Here is a 19,370-nt window from a genome sequence, read left to right as displayed (position 1 = left end):
GGGAGGGAACGGAAAAAACGTAACTCCGCCCTGGGAAAAAATCTCGGGAACGCCCCCGAATCTGGTCCGGCCTTGACGGACAGATCTCTGTTCCAATGGCTAGCCTCCATTTATGGAGCTAGCCAATGGGACAGGGGGGCGTATTCCAGAGTCCTTACTAAAATCAAGAGATTTCTCTGGAGGCGGAGCTAAGAGCTCCGCCCTCCAGCGAAACCTAAAAATGATACATATCATATATTTAGACAATCAATGAATATAATGAACAGTGCCCCGGTTAGGGAGGGGGGAGTGAGTGATATCAAGTGAGGAAAAGGTGATGGGGAGTGAATATCGTGAGAGAATAATCAATCAATTGAAAGTAAGCCATTGAACTGTTACATATTCTGTACAAAAAAGACTTATACGTTCAAAATTGCTGTATTTACAAATAACATACTCCACATAGATTCAAATAAATGAAGAGTTAGGACATGGAGTTGTCATAGAGAGCAAACAGGTTGTCGACGTTTCGACCCCTAAATAGTTGCAGGTAATTCTTATTATCCTTGCCGTGGGGTCTTCATCAGGACGGGTGGTGGGGGCAGGTAACCTATTTAATATATACATTTGGTTAGTTGACTGACAAAGGATGTGTGTGATAACATCATCTATTGAGAATAGCGACACAATTAATTGCTTAAGTGGGCAGTAGGGAGCATGGAAATATAGAGACAATGAACCAAATTACAATTGATTCGGGCCAAAACGTGGCAATGAATCAGAAATTAATTAATCAGGTATCGCTGATTCGAATATCAAAGACCCACTGAATTCATAGTGGCCCTGCTACGAATTGCCATGACCAAAAACTTTTTCGTATTCAGGAATAAATTTTACATCCAGACATCGGGAGTGGCGATGGGAGCTCCATTTGCACCTGATGTGGCCATTCTATATATGGCGGCTTTTGAGGCAGACACCATTTTGTATCACGTCAATCCATTCAGAAACCATCTCAGTCTCTGGATGAGATATATCGACGACATCCTCATCGTCTGGCACGGACTTTTGGAAGAACTAAATGCCTTCTTCGTCTGGCTGAATGGGCAATCAGAGTTTCTTAAATTCACCATCGAATCTGATACCCATACGGTCAATTTCTTGGATCTCAGTATATATGAGGAATCGGGTAAACTGTCCACCAAACTTTATCGCAAACCGGCCGAGAGGAATTCGCTCCTACACTATCAGAGCCACCATCCCAGAGCCCTCCGGGACAATCTGCCCTTTGGGCAATTCCTGCGTATCCGCAGGAACTGCTCAAACAAGGACGACTACTTCACGGAATCAGAAGAACTCTCCAATCGCCTGACCCAAAGAGGCTACCCCAGACGCCTAATTAAGCGATCACGAAAAAGAGCTTGGTTTTACCCGTGAGAGGAACTATTGACTCCTAAAAGTAACCAAGATTCATCTGACAACAGGATCGTATGTGTCACTACGTTCAACACAAAAAGTAACAAAATCAGACAAATAATAAATCACCACTGGGACTTAATATCTGATGACATTGAACAACCAGCCAAACCTTTACAAGCATTCAAAAAAGCAAAAAGTGTTAAAGATCAGGTGGTACGCTCCTTCCTAACAACCCCGGAGGACCCCACTGTGACGACTCTATGGAATCTACCACCCGTAGTTGGACATTTCAGATGTGGCAGCTGCAAGGCATGCGAATCAACTATTCAAACTAAGGAATTCATATTCCACAACAAGCGAGTACGTCTCAAAACACACACAAACTGCAATTCGACCAACGTTGTGTACGCCATAGTCTGTCCTTGTCAACTCATCTACATAGGACAGACCCAACAAAAAATTAAAACACAAATGTTGCAGCATATGAGCAGAATCAGGTGCCAGGTACCAGGGGCGCCCTTAGTTGAGCACTTCACTACAACATCTCACTTGCCAGACAGTTTCAAATGGGTAGTGATTGAAAGAGTAGTCCTGGGTCCACGTGGAGGGAACATTTCTAACATTCTCAACATCCGCGAGTTAAAATGGATGTTCTTCTTTAACTCCATAGAAATGGGACTTAATGAATATGACAGTTCTTTCTCTCAACTGGCGACTCTGCTTTGAGCGGCCCACTACGGAAATCAGACTGATTTGACCTATACACTCATGTGAGAGGCACGTCCCACTCAATCAGATGCCAACAGCTCCATCCCTATTCAATGTACATACATTCACGCAGGCTTTATCCTCTCTTATCCGTATGAGGAACCCCTTATTTTAGCCACAACTCCAACACATGTATAAGGTATGGATCTGATTACTGTCTATCTTCACAGGGGTCCTACGTGAGAGGCTTATACCCTCATGTGAGAGGTACGCCGCACTCACTCCTACTGCCATGCGTTTTAAATCATTGATGTTGGCACTGTGTACTCTTCATCTCGATCATGGTAGTCATGTTGGGAGTCAAAGGCCTATACCCTCATGTGAGAGGTACGCCTCCACCTGAGTCCGCAATTTCTCTAAATGATCGTAATTTCAAATTACTGGATACTAATGTATGTAAGAATGTGAGAGCTATGCCTCTACCCTTATTTCTAATTGATTTTTAATCTTTCTAAGTGCTTGGACACTAATATGTGGAATAATATCTTTGGCAATTTGACACTATATTTTTTCTCAAGGCGTGTATTTCAATGTGTGGAATAATGTCTTTGGCAGATTGGTACTATATATATTTTTACTCATATATAACTCTCCACTGGTAATTGGAATATTAAGCCATCATAAATTCCTCTTCTGAGTCTCATTACCTCCTTACTAATAATCGCACTAAATTACTGTTAACCTTACACGAATGGTTCTTTCTCGCATGCGTTTCAGTCACCATGATAACGCTGAAACGCTTGGCCATTTAGTCTTTCATCCAGTTTGAGTAAAACGCGTGGCCGGGTAGTCTTTCATCTATTTTTAGCCAACCAAGTTCTGACCACGTGACCATATTCCCATGGAAACAAACCTAACCAGGAAGACTGACCCGCCATTGCCATTGCGGAGTTGAACGTCAATGCACCCGATTGATTCGGCATCTGGTGAGTTCGGTGGGCACACCACCCCCGTAGGCTAGCAGATGCGAGGCACACCCCCGCCGCCTACTTCCCTTTTGAACCACGGGCACCACGAGTGCTGGTACTAATGACTCGTAGATACAGATTCAGCTTCTGCGGTCAGCCGGCACTAACGTGCTTTCTTTCTTTTCTTTTCATTCCTAGTACTTGACAAAGACTGCTGTACATCGTCCAACCAACTTATTTACCGCCGAGGTAGGCGTCATGAACGCTTGATCCTGGTGAGTCCCTCTCCCTTATTAATTCTTTCCCGTAGTGTTTTCGCTACATTTACATCATGCTGTTAAATCAACATGCTGATAATACGTGCAGAATGTAGCCACGTTTTTGTAATATTTTGACTATTAAATGCTCCTTTCAGAAACCGGCATAAAGAGGTTCCTCATCAAGATACCGTATCCATTCATGATACAGGTAATGGTTTCTTGTTTGTAGTTGTCCTGCCCACCTGTTCCAACATGTTGCCAGTTTCTTCGCGCCGCTCCTAGTTGCCACATTCAACATTTTTAATTTGATGTATATAACCTCATAATAAAACTCTTTGATATTCGAATCAGCGATACCTGATTAATTAATTTCTGATTCATTGCCACGTTTTGGCCCGAATCAATTGTAATTTGGATCATTGTCTCTATATTTCCATGCTCCGTACTGCCCACTTAAGCAATCAATTGTGTCGCTATTCTCAATAGATGATGTTATCACACACATCCTTTGTCAGTCAACTAACCAAATGTATATATTAAATAGTTTACCTGCCCCCACCACCCGTCCTGATGAAGACCCCACGGCAAGGATAATAAGAATTACCTGCAACTATTTAGGGGTCGAAACATCGACAACCTGTTTGCTCTCTATGACAACTCCATGTCCTAACTCTTCATTTATTTGAATCTATGTGGAGTATGTTATTTGTAAATACAGCAATTTTGAACGTATAAGTCTTTTTTGTACAGAATATGTAACAGTTCAATGGCTTACTTTCAATTGATTGATTATTCTCTCACGATATTCACTCCCCATCACCTTTTCCTCACTTGATATCACTCACTCCCCCCTCCCTAACCGGGGCACTGTTCATTATATTCATTGATTGTCTAAATATATGATATGTATCATTTTTCCCCATTGTGATTAAAACAATGTGGACGGATCCAGTGTCTGTGTAAATAAATGATTGAAATTCTTTTACAAACTGTCCTATTAAGCTGGAACCCCTTCCTTTTATCACTTAGTCTACCCAGGTTCCAGTAACTACTGTTGGGTACAACCCGTACATTCATACACAGCCAATACTATTAGGCAGGGTTTGGATTCAAGCATTACTCAGAGAGATCTTACGATAAAAAGAGCGTCAGCCTATGCTAATCTAGCCGACCAAATAGCGCAGAAATATCTACAGCATAGAGAGGATTCTTATGAATTCAGTGAGAGGACGGGCCGGACTTTGGCTATTAGACTTAGGCAGAAGGCCGTTTTTAATGATATTACCAAAATTATTGATCAAAATGGTGTATTACAAGACACAAAGGAGGGGTTCTAGAAGCCTTCCGCAGCTTTACCAATCTCTGTATAGTGCAACTGAGGTAGCACCCTCGCGGCAGGGAGAAGGGAATTTTCTGAAGGATATACAATCTCAAGACCTCTCGGATGTGCAGAAAGCTCTATTGTCTGCTCCCATAGTAGGGGAAGAAATTTAGTGTGCCTTACTAGGCAAGGCGATGGGGCCCGATAATATTCCATTGGAATTTTACCGAACCTTCAGGAGTATACTGAAGTTTGTCTTTCAACAAGCTTTCATAGGTAATCCTCCTGATTCCTGGCTGGAGGCAATAATTGTATTATTCTTAAAGAAAGGTAAAAAAGACCCGGAAATGGGGTCTTATAGACCTATATCTTTATTAAATACTGACAGTAAGATCTATTCCAAGCTGCTTGCTAACAGGCTTAATGATTTTATGCCGAGCCTGGTCTCAAAAAATCAACACAGGTTTATTAAACAGAGAGACACAACAGATCATGTCAAAAGGATCTTCTCCATGCTAGACTGGTCACAGGTCACAAATTCCTCCGTAGCGATAGCCCTGTTAGATGCAGAAAAAGCATTTGACAGGGTTACATGGCGTTTTTTGTGGACGGTACTGGCATGGAAGGGATTCCCACAAGAATTTATCACTTCAGTGCAGGCTTTATAAGCACGGACAAGGGCTGCTATCCGTATTTCTGGTAAATTATCCGGTAACATCACAATAGCTAGGGGAACAAGACAAGGTTGCCCTTGTTCCCCTTTGCTGTTTGGCTTATGTATGGATCCATTTTTAAAGTACCTAGAAAATAATCCCGAAATAGACCCTGTCATGATATCTAATAAACCATATAAGGTACTGGCATACGCGGATGATATCGCGATTACTACATCTAATATAAGAACTGCCCTCCCCGGAATAATCTCAGCTGAGGAAAACTTTGGGAAGTATTCAGGATATAAACTAAACATTAATAAAACTCAACTGATTCATTCAGAAGCAGGTTGACCCAGTGATATGTCATTTGAAACAGATGCTGTCTATCTGGGTATCAAAATCTCTCCTAAGGTAGAAGAGATAGTACATCTAAATTTGAATCCAACTATCGCCTCTGCAAATCGGACTTTAGAAAGGATTAACAATATACATCTATCATTATATGGACATACTAATGTTTTAAAGATGCTCATTTTTCCAAAATTTCGATATATTTTCCGTACTATTCCTTTACTTATACCAACTGTTTTTTTCTCGTATTGAAAGAATGTGCTCTAGGTTCTTATGGAATTATCATAGATCGAGGAGAGCACTTAAATGGTGACGTTACCGAGGCTGAAAGGAGGCTGGAGTGTACCTAACTTTCGTCTGTACCACTGGGTATCTCTTTTGAAATATATGGGACCTTTATTCTTTCAGGAAGATCCAACGGAAGAATTTGCCACACCATCCATATACGAGATGGCGATGGGCAAAGAGGCGAAGCAATGTTTAGTTCGCATAATGGAACCAAGTTATTATAATAAAAATAAGGTTTAAGATAATGATAGCAGCATTCGAAATAAGATAAAGAGGAGAATAGCTTTATGTCATAATTTAAACTTTTATACACATTTTCACAATTGTTTCCTTTTTCCAGTGGTATTTAGGGATAATGTGATGAGGAAATGGGAGCGGTCCGGAATTTGTAGGCTGGGAGATTTTTTTCAGGGGAAGCAGATAGTCACTTTTGATTATTTACAGACTAAATTTAAAGTACCTCGCTCGGATTTTTTTAAATACTTGCAGGTACGCAGTTTCTTGGAGCAGTACCTCATAGATTCGCCTCGAGGTACGCCGCCATTTTACCAGTACAGCTCGCAATGGCGCTCAGTTGGGACACACGGGTGGTATCTGTGATGGAATAATTTCCCGTGCAGCGTTGAAGTGGCGCAGGAGTCCAACGCCTGTGTGTCCGCTAGTTGTGCCCCCGCATTCTCGGTAAGCGCGAAATGGGATACTGGACCACCCCCGGGTTTACATGGTCCGTTACGTTATGACTCTATGGGCGCCGCCATCTTGTCGCGCCATACAGAGTAAACCATTCGTCTTTAAAATTATGCTTCATTGCAGCCGGTCAACACGAACAACTGCGTGGCATCTGCAGCCGGCATAACAGCGGCGTTCTCGGGCACAGCCGTGGACAGCATCCGCAAGGTGACAAGGGCGATGATCAGGCCGTTAGGAGGTGGGCGCCATCTTACCCGGATCCCGCCGTCACGTTCGCGGGTCCTCCGAAGGCCGCTGCTCCTCAGATATCAATAGATTTGCTGCCTGGGAGCCGTCATTAGATTCCCTGCGCTTTCCGCTCTCGGATCATGCTTGCCAATAGAGGATTCGGTTGTGGAATAGTAGAGATATAGCGTGATTAGTCGTCCATCCGGCGGAGCTGCCGTTTCAGCCAGCCATCCCGCAGTGCGCCCTCTAGCGCCCCCCCCAACGCAAGGACCCTAGTCTCAAAATTAAGAAGGGAGATAGGTCTATGAGACCCAAACTCAGTTGCTGGTTCGTCCTTTTTTGGGATGAACACCACCTCTGGCGTTCTTTGGTCCTCTGGGAGACACCCTTATTTTCAGGCAGTCTGAAACCTACTCTGGAGGCACTCTCTGATTTTATCCATCATGCTTTTATATAATTCTAAGGAGAGCTCATTAGGCCCTGTTGCTTGCCCTGTTTGCAAGGTTCTTATTGTCTTATTTATTTAGTCTACTGTCAGGTCTTGGGCTAGTGCATCTTGGTCCTCATTCGTTAGCATTGGCAGGGTCAGGTCTTTCAGGAAGTCTCTCCCAGTATTTCCGTCCCCTTGTTGTCAGTGTCCTCAAGGATCACTGGCTTGAATTCATCCTATAGCACGCAAGCTGATTCAACAGCCCGCCCGTTCTCCTTAAAGTAGAATTCTGCTCCATCTCTCATACGAGCTTTGAATGTCTTGTCTTTTAAATATCACGGATCAACCCTTGGGGATAGCATGAAGTCCAAAACCGGACCATCGAGTCGCACCTCCACCGGCGAATGGTCTGTGATTCCCACTTATATGTGTGTAGCAGCTCTAAAATCATCTTTATGGAGTGTCTGGGTGAAAAGATAGTGCAGGCATGCCAGACTACCATGTGCTGCAGACAGGTGCATCCGATTCTGATCCCCTCTTCCCCTCTAAGGGCATTTAGGAGTATCATGAATATAGTATAGTGTCAGTTCTGTCACTCCAGTCACCCCCATTCCTGTATGCTGTGTCATAAGCATCTTACCCTTTCACAGGATGAGTCAGTCTTGTCTGGGTCTCTTTCCTGTTTCCCGGCACTTAAATGGCATGCCCGAACACTCGAGAGAGCAGTGACCCACCAACAGGCTTTTGTGGATCCCTTTTGCCCTGGATGTAGGGCTGCATTCTGTAGGGCACCCACTCTGCCTTTCGTTTGCAGTTGCCTGAAGATCAGCAGTTCCAAGGTAGCAGTCACACCTGGCCTGTCGGTAAGTGCAGCCCCTCTGGAGGCCCGACCATCAGCAATTGAGCCCATACTGTGGCTGGCTGGACCACAGGCGTAAGCTCAGACAGGGTGTTCGACACTCGAGTAGTTGTAGTCCTTCATGGGCCTCTGACACAGAGTAGTCAGAAATTCAGCAGCTAAAAGCCCAACACAGGCTCTACAGGAAGTCAGTAGAATCAGACTCTGTTGTGTTAGGAATTTGGCAAATGCAACCTTGAACGGGACGGTTGGCAGCACACAATCGTCCTACTGGGCCTCAACAATCATGTTGTAGAGTTTTATTTTCTGCCTTCAACTGTTGGGAGAGTCTTGGCGGGACGGGGTCCCTCAGACTAGCTGGTCCTGCTGGATGGCTTTCCGGCCTGCCCTACAGATAACGGGGATGTGTTGGACCTTGCTTCTTCCAGGACAGCGTTGTCCTCCTGCTGGATAGTCAAACTCCCTTCCCTGCAGATTATGTCCCCTCAACTTATATAAACTGTCAGGCTGACACCATCCCTGGTGCCACAGCAGGCACCTGAGTACTTTGTAGAGCACATTATTCCTTGGTAACAGAGGACTTTGAACTAGGGTATAAAAGAGGGATATATGGTCCCACTTGTTTACACGACTGGCAGGCAGGTGATGCAGTTTACTCTGTCGCACCCTCACATTGCATTTATGCTATGCACACCAACACCCTAAACATGCACTTGATGTTATTGCAAAGTCTGGGCACAGGTATAGAAATGGAGCATAACATGGGTGTGTCAGTAGAAAGCCACTCCACTGACAAAGATCTCATCAGGCTATTGATCCTTACAACAGGATGCATTGCCATCACCGCTCTAGCTGTTAAACCCATGACAGTCCTCTGCCTTAAATGAGGGCACACTTGCTGTGACCCTCCAGGTCACAGGACCGGTCCAAGATCTCTTAGTCCCTTGTTAGAAGTTGCATAGTACAGGGGTGGCAGAAACATCTTATGTAATTGTTTTGTGGTAGATTTAACTCAGTAACGTGCAGTTACAAGTTTGATGCCATGGACTGGGGAGTTGCCACGAGGAACAGATTCTTCTCCCTGTCAAACCATATGCCATTCACTATTTATAGTGTTTTTCTGCTTTTATTTACCACTTGTTTTAAGCAGGTGGTAGATATATGCATGTGGTTGGTTGGGGGGAGATGGGTGAAGCAGGGTAGGGAAGAGGAAAGCATTTTCTAACAGAGGGAAGAATTGTGTGTTTCCCCCAGTTAGTAAAAAAACAGCATAAGTCTTGGCTGCTTCTGCTCCACCCAGAGTCTTGTGGGTCTTTTCAGTCTAATTTTTCTGTCCGGTAAATCCAGGTGCAGAAAAGCCTAACAACTGATAATCAGGTGGAATAAAATGCACACGTGAAAGTATTCCTTAATTTCATTGCCCTTGATTCATACTGTGGACCATAGTTGAGGGATAGGTCTAGGATTAGTCCCCGCAACACACAATAGACTTGCGTGCGGCAGAGGCCAGAGCTCAAAAGTCAGGATACCAGATACAAGTAGGTGGTAACTCAGGGCGGGGGAAACGCCTGTTGTCCGTGGAGGGGAAATTCCCATCCTAGAAATCTACATTAAAATTAATTAATAGTATTCTATTTTAAATATCTTTTTGTTGCCAGTCCATATGACTTTAATGTCTGCTTTTGGGATTCTATGTTACATGTCCATAGGGTACATTTATCCTTTCTGAGCTTAATAAAATGTTGGAAATTCTACAAATCCTCACTCATAGATCCAAGTACTCTCAGGCTACCATTCCACACTCTGCTCTGTCTGAAAAACAGCTCAACACTTTCAGAATTCTGCAATTCTGCATTGATATGGCTTGTAAATTATTTTTGGGGAGATTTACATGTATTAACTATTTAATTTTAATACTATAGGTGATTGAAATTATGGACGAAGAAAGCAAGATTTAGCACCAGCCAACTGAATGTTAGTGCCATAAGAAGGTTTATTTTGAAAAACTGATTGACATCCAGCATTCTAAGTTTAAACAATTTCTAAAATCTTGGTGTGGCGAGGAAGTGGGAGCTGAGGAAGGTACTATACATGTAAGTGAAGTCTCTAATTTTGCATTTCATTAACCCAGAGCAAAGTCATATCTGTCCACACAGCATCAGAAATAATGCCAGAAAGACCAATCACAACATCCTCATCTGAAATAGTATCAGAAAGACAAATTGCCGCAGCATGACAGAATAACGTTCATCTAAAGCACGCATGATCTAAAGCATCATGTAATACCAGAGTGGAAGCACACACTGCATAAAAGAAAGATATAACAAAAGGTTTCTTCTGCAGACCATCAAAGAAACGACACTGAAAGAAGACTCCGAAGCTGACACGCTAACAACCAAAAGATTGGAAAATCACCTTTGTTCAACAACCGTTTTTAACCAGTTACGCAAGTTTGAGACTATCTACCTTGGGATACAACACCACGACCCCCTCTGCTCACTCTGGCGAAAACCTTAAAAATTCACCACTTTATTGTGTTCATGACCATCTCAGATTGTTTCCTTTTTATTGTGTACTGTTCTGTAATTCTATGTAAATCGCCTCAACATTATCTGTTGTGCAGGAGTGATATGTAAAACTGTTAAATATAAAAATGGATTAAATGAGCACCATTGCGCTATAGGTAATGTAAATAAATCCTCGTCTTCAGAACTACAATCCTTAACCTTCCACCAAACATAGAAAGGGTAAAAGGAACTGATGTTCTGCGACTGGTGAGACACAATATTACTGTGCATGTTCTAATGTTCTCAGTTACTGCCATTATGCCAGTGCAAAAAGGTACTTCTCAGTTTAATCATTAAATATCAGACTAACACCTTATCACTGCATTGTTAAGAACCTATACAAATAGATTTGAGAAAAACTTCAGTCACAAAATAAGTTGCTGCCGGAGAGGTTATAACCAAAAGACTGTTATTTGCTAGAAACATTACGACAGGTGTTACAGGGCTGCTTCCAGACATATTTTGCTCAATTTAAGTGTTAAGAAGATTACACACAATTTCTTGTAAAGGTAAATGCTGAACATTATCTAAACAAGCCCGACTCTAAAATCGGGTTCACTCTTACCGTGGCATATAAGCAAGAGGAAACTAAATGTAGAGATATTAACTCTAGGAATAAACCTTATAAAAACACGGGCTGTGAGAACAAATTCAGTGTTAAAACTTGCCTCAATCAAAGCAAAGTAACCCAAGTTGGGGAAAAAAGTTACCTGTGCCAAAAAAGATTCGGCCATAAATCTCATCTCACTGAATTTGAGAGAATGCACACTGGGAAAAACCACTCTCAGTGCTCAGTGTGCCACAAAAGTTACAGCCGTAAATCTCATCTCACTGAGCATATGAGAATCCACCATGGGGAAAAACCTTATCAGTGCTCTGAATGCCAGAAATATTTCAGTGACAAAAGAGACCTTACTGTACATATAAGGACCCACACTGGGGAAAAACCTTATCAGTGCTCTGAATGCCAGAAAAGGTTTTGTTACAAACAAAGTCTTTCTCAACATGTATTAACCCACACTGGGGAAAAACCTTATCAGTGCTCTGAATGCCAAAAAAGGTTTCGTAAAAAACAAAGTCTTTTTCAACATGTATTAACCCACACTGGGGAAAAACCTTATCAGTGCACAGATTGCCAGAAATGTTTCAATACCAAAACCCATCTCACTCGGCATAGAAGAACTCACACTGGGGAGAAACCTTTTCAGTGCTCTGAATGCCAGAAATGTTTCAGGTTAAAAAAAAGACTCAATGAACATACAAGAATCCACACTGGGGAAAAACCTTATCAGTGCTCTGAATGCCAGAAAAGGTTTTGTAAAAAACAAAGTCTTTCTCTACATGCAATGAACCACACTGGGGAAAAACCTTATACGTGCTCTGAATGCCAGAAATGTTTCAGTTTAAAAAGTAGTCTCACACGGCACATCAGACTCCACACTGGGGCAAACCCTTATCAGTGCTCTGAATGCCCAAAACATTTCATCCGTAAATCACTTCTAACTGCACATGTGAGATTCCACACCGGGGAATAACCTTATCAGTGCTCTGAAAGCCAAGAAAGGTTTTGTAACCAACAGAGTCTTTCTCAACATTCAATAACCCATTCTGTGGAACATCCTTATCAGTGCTCTGAATGCCAGAAATGTTTCAGTATAAAAAGTAGTCTCACACGGCACATAAGAATCCACACTGGGGAAAAACCTTATCAGTGCATTGAATGCCACAAATGTTTCAGTGAAAAAATCAATCTCACTCACCATATAAGAACCCACACTGGGGAAAAACCTTATCAGTGCTCCGAATGCCAAAAATGTTTCAGCTGTAAATCTGATTTCACTGCACATGTGAGAATCCACACTGGGGGAAAAACATTATCAGTGCTGTAAATGTCAGAAAAGATTCAGAGGTAGTGATGGTTACATGCACCATAAGAAAACACACCATCAAAAATACTTCAGTGCTCCAAGTGCCAGAAAAGCATCAATTGTAAATGCAATCTCACTCTACATGAGCAGACGCACACAGGGAAAAAACATTACCAAAGCTGTGAATGCCAGAAATTCCTATTTTTTGATAGGCACAGCCTCACCAACCATAATCAACTCCATACTGATGAAAACTCTGAATGCCAGAAAAGCTGCAGAGAAAAACGCTATCTCACCATGAGAAACTCTAAACTGGAGAAAATCCTTATGCCATAAAAGCTTGAATCTGAAAGACAGAGTTATGCTTCATGAGAGATCCCACTCTGGGGAAAAACCTTATGAGTTCTCAAAATGCAAGCAAAGTTTTGGTCACAAATTACTTCTCACTTGTCAGGAGCAAACTCACAAGGGAGAAAAAAGCCTTATGTGTGTTCGGAATGTCAGATAAGGTTTATTCACAAATACAATGTCATTTCACATGAGAGAATTCACACTGGACTAAAGCCTTATACAGGAGGGGAAAGGCAGAAACGTTATACTCAGAAAGGAGATCTCACGTAACATGAGAAATGCACCCACACCAGGTGAAAAGTAAGGCGTATCTTGAGTTGCAGAAAAGCTTCTAACAACCTGACTTTACATGAGAGAGCACATTTTGTAGTTGCAATAGAATTCATCAAGAAATTCTTGCAGGATAACGTAGGCTGCCCGCATGCAACCTCCAAAGAAATTTCAGGCCTTGAAAATGTTTTAATTGCAACAAAATCCACAATTTGAGTATCTGAAAGTTACAAAACTCTCAAGGTCTTTACTTGACACAGAGAAGTGTTCGTACTTGCAAACATCAACTAATTAACACAAAATTCACAATATTAATGTCTTACATTTTCTCCACCCAAAAGGTTTCTACTCACACTTGTTTCTTTACATATGACTGAAATCTAGATTTTTATGATAAGATTAGGCCTTGGCGGTGTTCTGCAATGAAGAACTCCGCAAAATGTCAAAAAAACTCAACCGCTCAACGCAGAGTTCTGCGAGCAGCGGAGTGCGTTAGGGTCAATTTGAAGCGCTTTTTCGGCGAGTAGCACGCTACTCCAGGATCCAAAAATGATTAGTGGTGAATTAGTGTAGGGAAATATAAAACGTATTTGAGAGCTGGACTTGTTGGTCTGTTAGTTGGGTTGAAAAAGAGAGTGGAGGGATAGAAGAGGGAAGGTTTTGCATTTATATAGCGCTTTCTACCCCATATGAAGTGTTGAAGTGCTTTTCAGCGAGTAGCATGCTACTCCAGAACCCAAAAAGATGAATAGATAGATCAATTATGATGGGTAGGTTGTTTTATTATATAAATACAACTGTACGAAAATTCATAAAATCCTGTTGTAAAGTTGTATCCAAGAGGCAAGTATAGTCTCTGATAATAATGTATACAAAGTTGGCTTGCCATCAAGACTGATACCCTGTAATGGTGATGCAAAGTCATCTGTGCTGGAGTATCCTAGACTCTTGTTGAATTGTACCATCCAACTTGTAGGTACTGCTATTTGTATCAGGTCCACGTTGTAGGCAGAAACAAACGCCGAAATTGTGCACTATTTATATTAAGCATAATGTAGGTGAACAGATGACAGTAACCACTGTACAAGCTGTGTTAGGTGCTTAGAAGTAGAGTGACATAGAGGGCAATAAACACTCCACTAACTCTGTCACTAGCTTAGTACAGACGAACGCCAAAGGTCCTCGTACATAATGAAGCATCAGAGTGCACCCTCTTTCTGCGTCCCATGGGCATTTTGGCTTTTGTTCTACAGAAGAGGCTGCAGACACTTCCATAGCCCTTTATGTAGCGTGGATCACGTAGGAGAGATTCTAAGCGGGCATGTTTTCCTTTGTATTTGGGCATGGCCACGTTCAAATGTGGGAAAACCTATTGTCTTGCGACTGCACTGTATTACTGACACGGGTGAAAGGGCAAACAAGCAGTCAGGAGGCTTGTATACCCCCACATGACAGGATGGTGACAGACCCCAACCACCTGCAGGGGAAACGGGCCACCTTGTTTAATAGCTCCCAGACACTTTACTTTGTAAGCAGACTGGGAGGTTTACAACTGTACCAACGTTGGGGCACCACATGCTTTTTCCAGCATAATCTGGTGTACTCCCCCTGTGTGGGATGATAGCACCCACTAAAGACTGCATCGTTGTGTAGTCTGGGATGGTGCACCTTCCATGTAATTCTGAACTGGGCCTTTAAATACGGTATTATTTTGTGTTTTAATTCAGGTATACAAAGAATGTGGTACTACTTGTATACTAGGGTAGGACAAGGAAGATTGAATTTCTACGGTGGCAGCAATGTTTTTGTCAAAGTGCTTTATGCCCTCAACACCCTCCCGTACCCTGAACATAATGAGATTACGTAGATTACACCTCTACGTGCCTAATGCTGCCATTTGCATTTCAAGACAGTGATTAATATGGCTTTATCAAGTTCAAAGCCATTAGGCTTTCCCGACCTGTCTGATACTTGCATATGGAAAAGATGGGCCATTTGGAACCTAAAGATAGATAAACATATTAATTGGTCACAATTTCAGTCTGCATCTAAAATAAAACTGTAAATTAGGAGAGGTGAGAAGTGAGAAGTAAAAAGGCAGCCGTTAATCGAGCTGCATTTGTAGATAGGCCTTCCTATATTATGAGATCTATTCCTGCTTCAGTCTTTAATTGCAATGAATACTTTAATACCCAGGCATGAAGTCATCATCGAGCTGTTTAAATAATCCACCTGTCTCGCCACCTTTTCCATGCTGCATCCTTAACCAGTGGCCTAGCCAGTGTTCCCTGGGCCCCAAGGCAAGACTGGAAATGTGACCCCTGCCCTCTGTTTGGACTGTGGAAAACAGTAATAATCATTGTTCTCTGGGCACCTCAGGCCTCTGTGATGAGTTCAGGCCTCAGCAAGGCCCAAAGGTACCGAAAGGGTCCGCCCTTCTGTGTACAAAGTCCTTAGACTTTCAAATGAAGTTGGCAAGGAAACTGGAAATACAAAAACATAGTTTAATAAACCTTTAAAGGTGGTGATACAACCTCCACAACACTTCTACAGTATTGTACAGAGTAGCACACTGAATACAAGCACATGGCCCCTTTTATACACAGTGGAAGGGGTTCAGTTTACAGCTTAGACAGAGGTTACAACCACGTAAGGACATTTCCAAATATATCAGTAGGTGGAGCTAACAGTATTTCTAGAACATGGGAGGGCTATGCTAATAAGGAACAACTGGTACTTCTGCTGAGCATGCGCTACACTCTCAAGAAGGACTAATAATAACTGTTGCTAGGTAGAATCCACAGTGTAACTGGCAGAGAGGTAGGACAATCAGAACATTGAGCACATGGCAATGTAGGCCATGAAAAATGGCGGACTCGAAATACAAAATGGAACCCCTATACTAGATATTTGGACTGATGCATTATGGCTTCAGCTAATGCTTAATAATACCGTTGTTTTATTTACAACAGACGACCCTTTCAGCATTAGCTGAAGCCATTCCATTTCATAGGGTAGTCGTCAAACTCATCTTGAATATCAATGCTCATAATGTTAGAAATCTCTTTAGTTAGACTCTTTTGATAAGCAGCTTCGGAAACAGCTTTCTTATTGGGTATACAAGAGGTAATGCAAAGAGAACATATCATAGGACCACAGTGAATACACATACAGCAAGTAAAAAGAATTACTACTATTATACAAAGGCCAGTGAGGATCTTCCAACCCCATGTAGTAAATAAGGTCCAAAACCAACTAGAGAAGGTCCATGTACCATTATCAACATGTATGTCAGCAGCTATTTTATGCAGTTTATTTATGGCATTATAAACAGAAGGCGAGTTGTCTGGGATGAAGACACAACAGCTACTTCCAATAAGTCTACAAGCTCCTCCTTTTTCTGCTAATATGACATCTAACACCATTCTGTTTTGCAGGGCAACAATTCTAGTAATTTGCAACTCTTCAGTTACGTTTCCTAGTGCTGCAGCAGTTTGGTTGGTCACTGCCTCTACAACTCTAGTTAATCTTCTTATCTTTCTACTGTTTAGGGCAGCTCCAACAAAAAAGAATAACCCTAGGTTAAAATCTACATATTGCTGCAAACTAGTGTCGGTCTGGTCCACATCATCGATAGATAAAGTACGTTTGTATCTATTCACAGTGGCATTATTCAACAATTTCAAGTCTTTATGATAAGTGGCAGGTGCTAAAAACACTGGTGGTAATAAAAACGATACATAGCATACTCCTGACCAGCCAGCTGGTAATCGATAATATCCTCTATTACCGCATACAAAATATGTATTATGGGATGCTAAAAATGTGCTATTATTCAGACCATCTATATTTAAGACTTTAATACAATCACTAACACCTACAGGGATGTTCCCAACACTTTGTACGCATAAGTCCGCTTGTGCTTGTGCAACTGAGATCACAAATTTTTCACTTTCAACAGTGTCTCTAGTGTTCGTAAAAATGTAGGGAGTAGACTCATTGTCTGGTCGATATTCTTCCCACTCCCATATTGTTCCATTGGCTTGTGGATAGCCTTCTTTATTCTGGTGACATTCTTTGTTTAGTCTAAAAAGTAATCTTCCAACAGCAGGCTTTCTTGTGGCAAATAGAAGAGTATACCAGGCACGACAAGAACCATTATGAGAGAAAGGGAGAGGTATAAACGGTGTTCCCCCCTTCTTCTGGTGCGCTGGCATCATACCACATATCCAGCAATTTGTTTCATTTGTAGCAGTGTGGGTATGATGTAGCATCTGAATGAAGGTGTTATTTACAAAGGACAAGCGGTGTTTTGATTCCTGATAGGGGAGCGTATAAAAGAAATGCTCCTCTGGCACCGGTGTAGAAACCACATATAGATCACGGGCAGGAATTACATCCTCAACAAACCACGTGATAATGGCAACAACTGCCACACTAGCAATAAATCCGAAGGCGCAGATCACTTTCTTTCTCTCCATGTTGAACAAATGTCTCGCAAATCTTCCTGAAACTAAAAAAAAGGCTGTCAGAACTCTTCCCCCAAGGCGGCTGTTGTTTTCTTCACCAACGGGCCAAGACGGGTGTCACTACTCTAATGCAAGGCTGATCCCCCCCCCTTGCCTCATCGGCTCTCCGTTGCACCAACCAAGAGGCCGTTCTGACAGCAGTCTAAACAGCAGAAAACTTCTTCCTGGGTCGAAGGTTGTATTTTCTTACTCCAGAGGTCGTCGGGTCCGGGAAGAACTCCTCTTGCTCATCAGGTACCACAGCAGGGCCTTTCTCTGTAGTCAGGATTTCTCGATGGTCAGTCAACACGGCAGGCTCCACCAATCCGGGTTGCACTCTACGACAATGAAGGGAGTGAATCCAGTTCTTCCGGTTGGTCACTCGGACGGCCGTTCTTGTTGCGAGCAGAACCTGCTCGGGACCGCACCATCGGGGCTCCAGGCCACTCGTCCTCTCGAACGCCTTGATGAGGACGAAGTCACCGGGTCGGAGACTATGACCCTCACCTGTGGACCGGTCAGGGAGTGCTTCTCGAACCTGTTGATGAATAGAAACCAAGTTATCAGTTAATTGTGCCAGATAGTCATTCATCAATACACATGGTACATCATATACGGAACTTGGTTTAGGCACTCCCCAAATATTCATGGGACGACCAAACACCACTTCATACGGTGTAAGGCCGGTTCGGGAGTGTGGTACTGATCTTATTGACAACAATGCCAAGGGCAAAGCGTCGGGCCAAGTCAGAGAAGTGGAAGCCTGGATCTTTGCTAGTTTAAGCTTCAGTGTTCCATTGTAGCGTTCCACCAAGCCAGCCGACTGTGGATGGAACACTGCATGAAACTTCTGTTTTATCCCCAGACCTCTCAGAACGTACTTGATAACGTCTGCTATAAAATGAGGCCCGTTATCACTCCATAATAGTCTACAAACACCATACCTGGGGAAAAACTCCTTCAGTAGCACCTTTGCTGTAGTCATTGCAGTATTGTCCTTAGTAGGGTAGGCTTCAATCCATTTACTGAAAGCACACACCACTACCAAGACGTACTTTAGATTATTACAGCGTTCAAGTTGGATATAGTCCATTTGCAGGACTTCAAAAGGTGCAGTAGGTATTTCAAATCCTCCTGCTGGAGTCCGTGTTCCTTTCCCTGGGTTGTATTTAAGACAGATCATACAGGTCTGTACCACTCTCTTGGCCGTGCTAGCAATCTCTGGATGCTCCCAAACTTGCGCAAGCAATTTCACAATCGCTGAAGCTCCAACATGTGCTAGCCCATGTGCCATTTGAACCATAGGTTGGACAAAAGCTGTGGGCAACTTCCACCTATCCATTTGTTTGTTGCGCCAACAACCTTCATCATCCAGTTCTCCATTTTCAGACCATTGCTCTCGTTCTTTATCAGAAGCAACTCTCTGTATTTCCCTCACTTCTTTCCTAGCATCATGCCATCGTTCTGCTTGTGACTTCACAACATACATTGAAGTGGAGTCAGGTCTCATTGCAGTTTCTCGTGCTACTTGGTCAGCGAAAGCATTTCCTTGCCCTACTTTGTCAATAACTTTCTTATGTGCACTGCATTTCACTATAGCTATCTTCTTAGGAAATGTCAGGGCAGTCAAAAGATTGTGCACCAGTTCT

General features: G+C 42.6%; 1 long non-coding RNA gene across 1 annotated transcript in view; it reads left to right on the top strand.

The window, feature by feature from the left end:
* The window catches only part of LOC144805577 (uncharacterized), a 95,257-nt gene extending 83,918 nt beyond the window's left edge, over positions 1-11,339 (top strand). Inside the window, exon 5 of the long non-coding RNA XR_013605546.1 lies at positions 10,080-11,339. This is a non-coding gene — a long non-coding RNA (uncharacterized LOC144805577). The remainder of the gene's footprint in view (positions 1-10,079) is intronic.
* Positions 11,340-19,370: the final 8,031 nt, after the last annotated feature.

Source organism: Lissotriton helveticus, assembly GCF_964261635.1.
Source record: "Lissotriton helveticus chromosome 1_1 unlocalized genomic scaffold, aLisHel1.1 SUPER_1_unloc_15, whole genome shotgun sequence".
NCBI classification, from domain to species: domain Eukaryota; kingdom Metazoa; phylum Chordata; class Amphibia; order Caudata; family Salamandridae; genus Lissotriton; species Lissotriton helveticus.
This window is presented reverse-complemented; position numbering and strand designations above follow the sequence as displayed.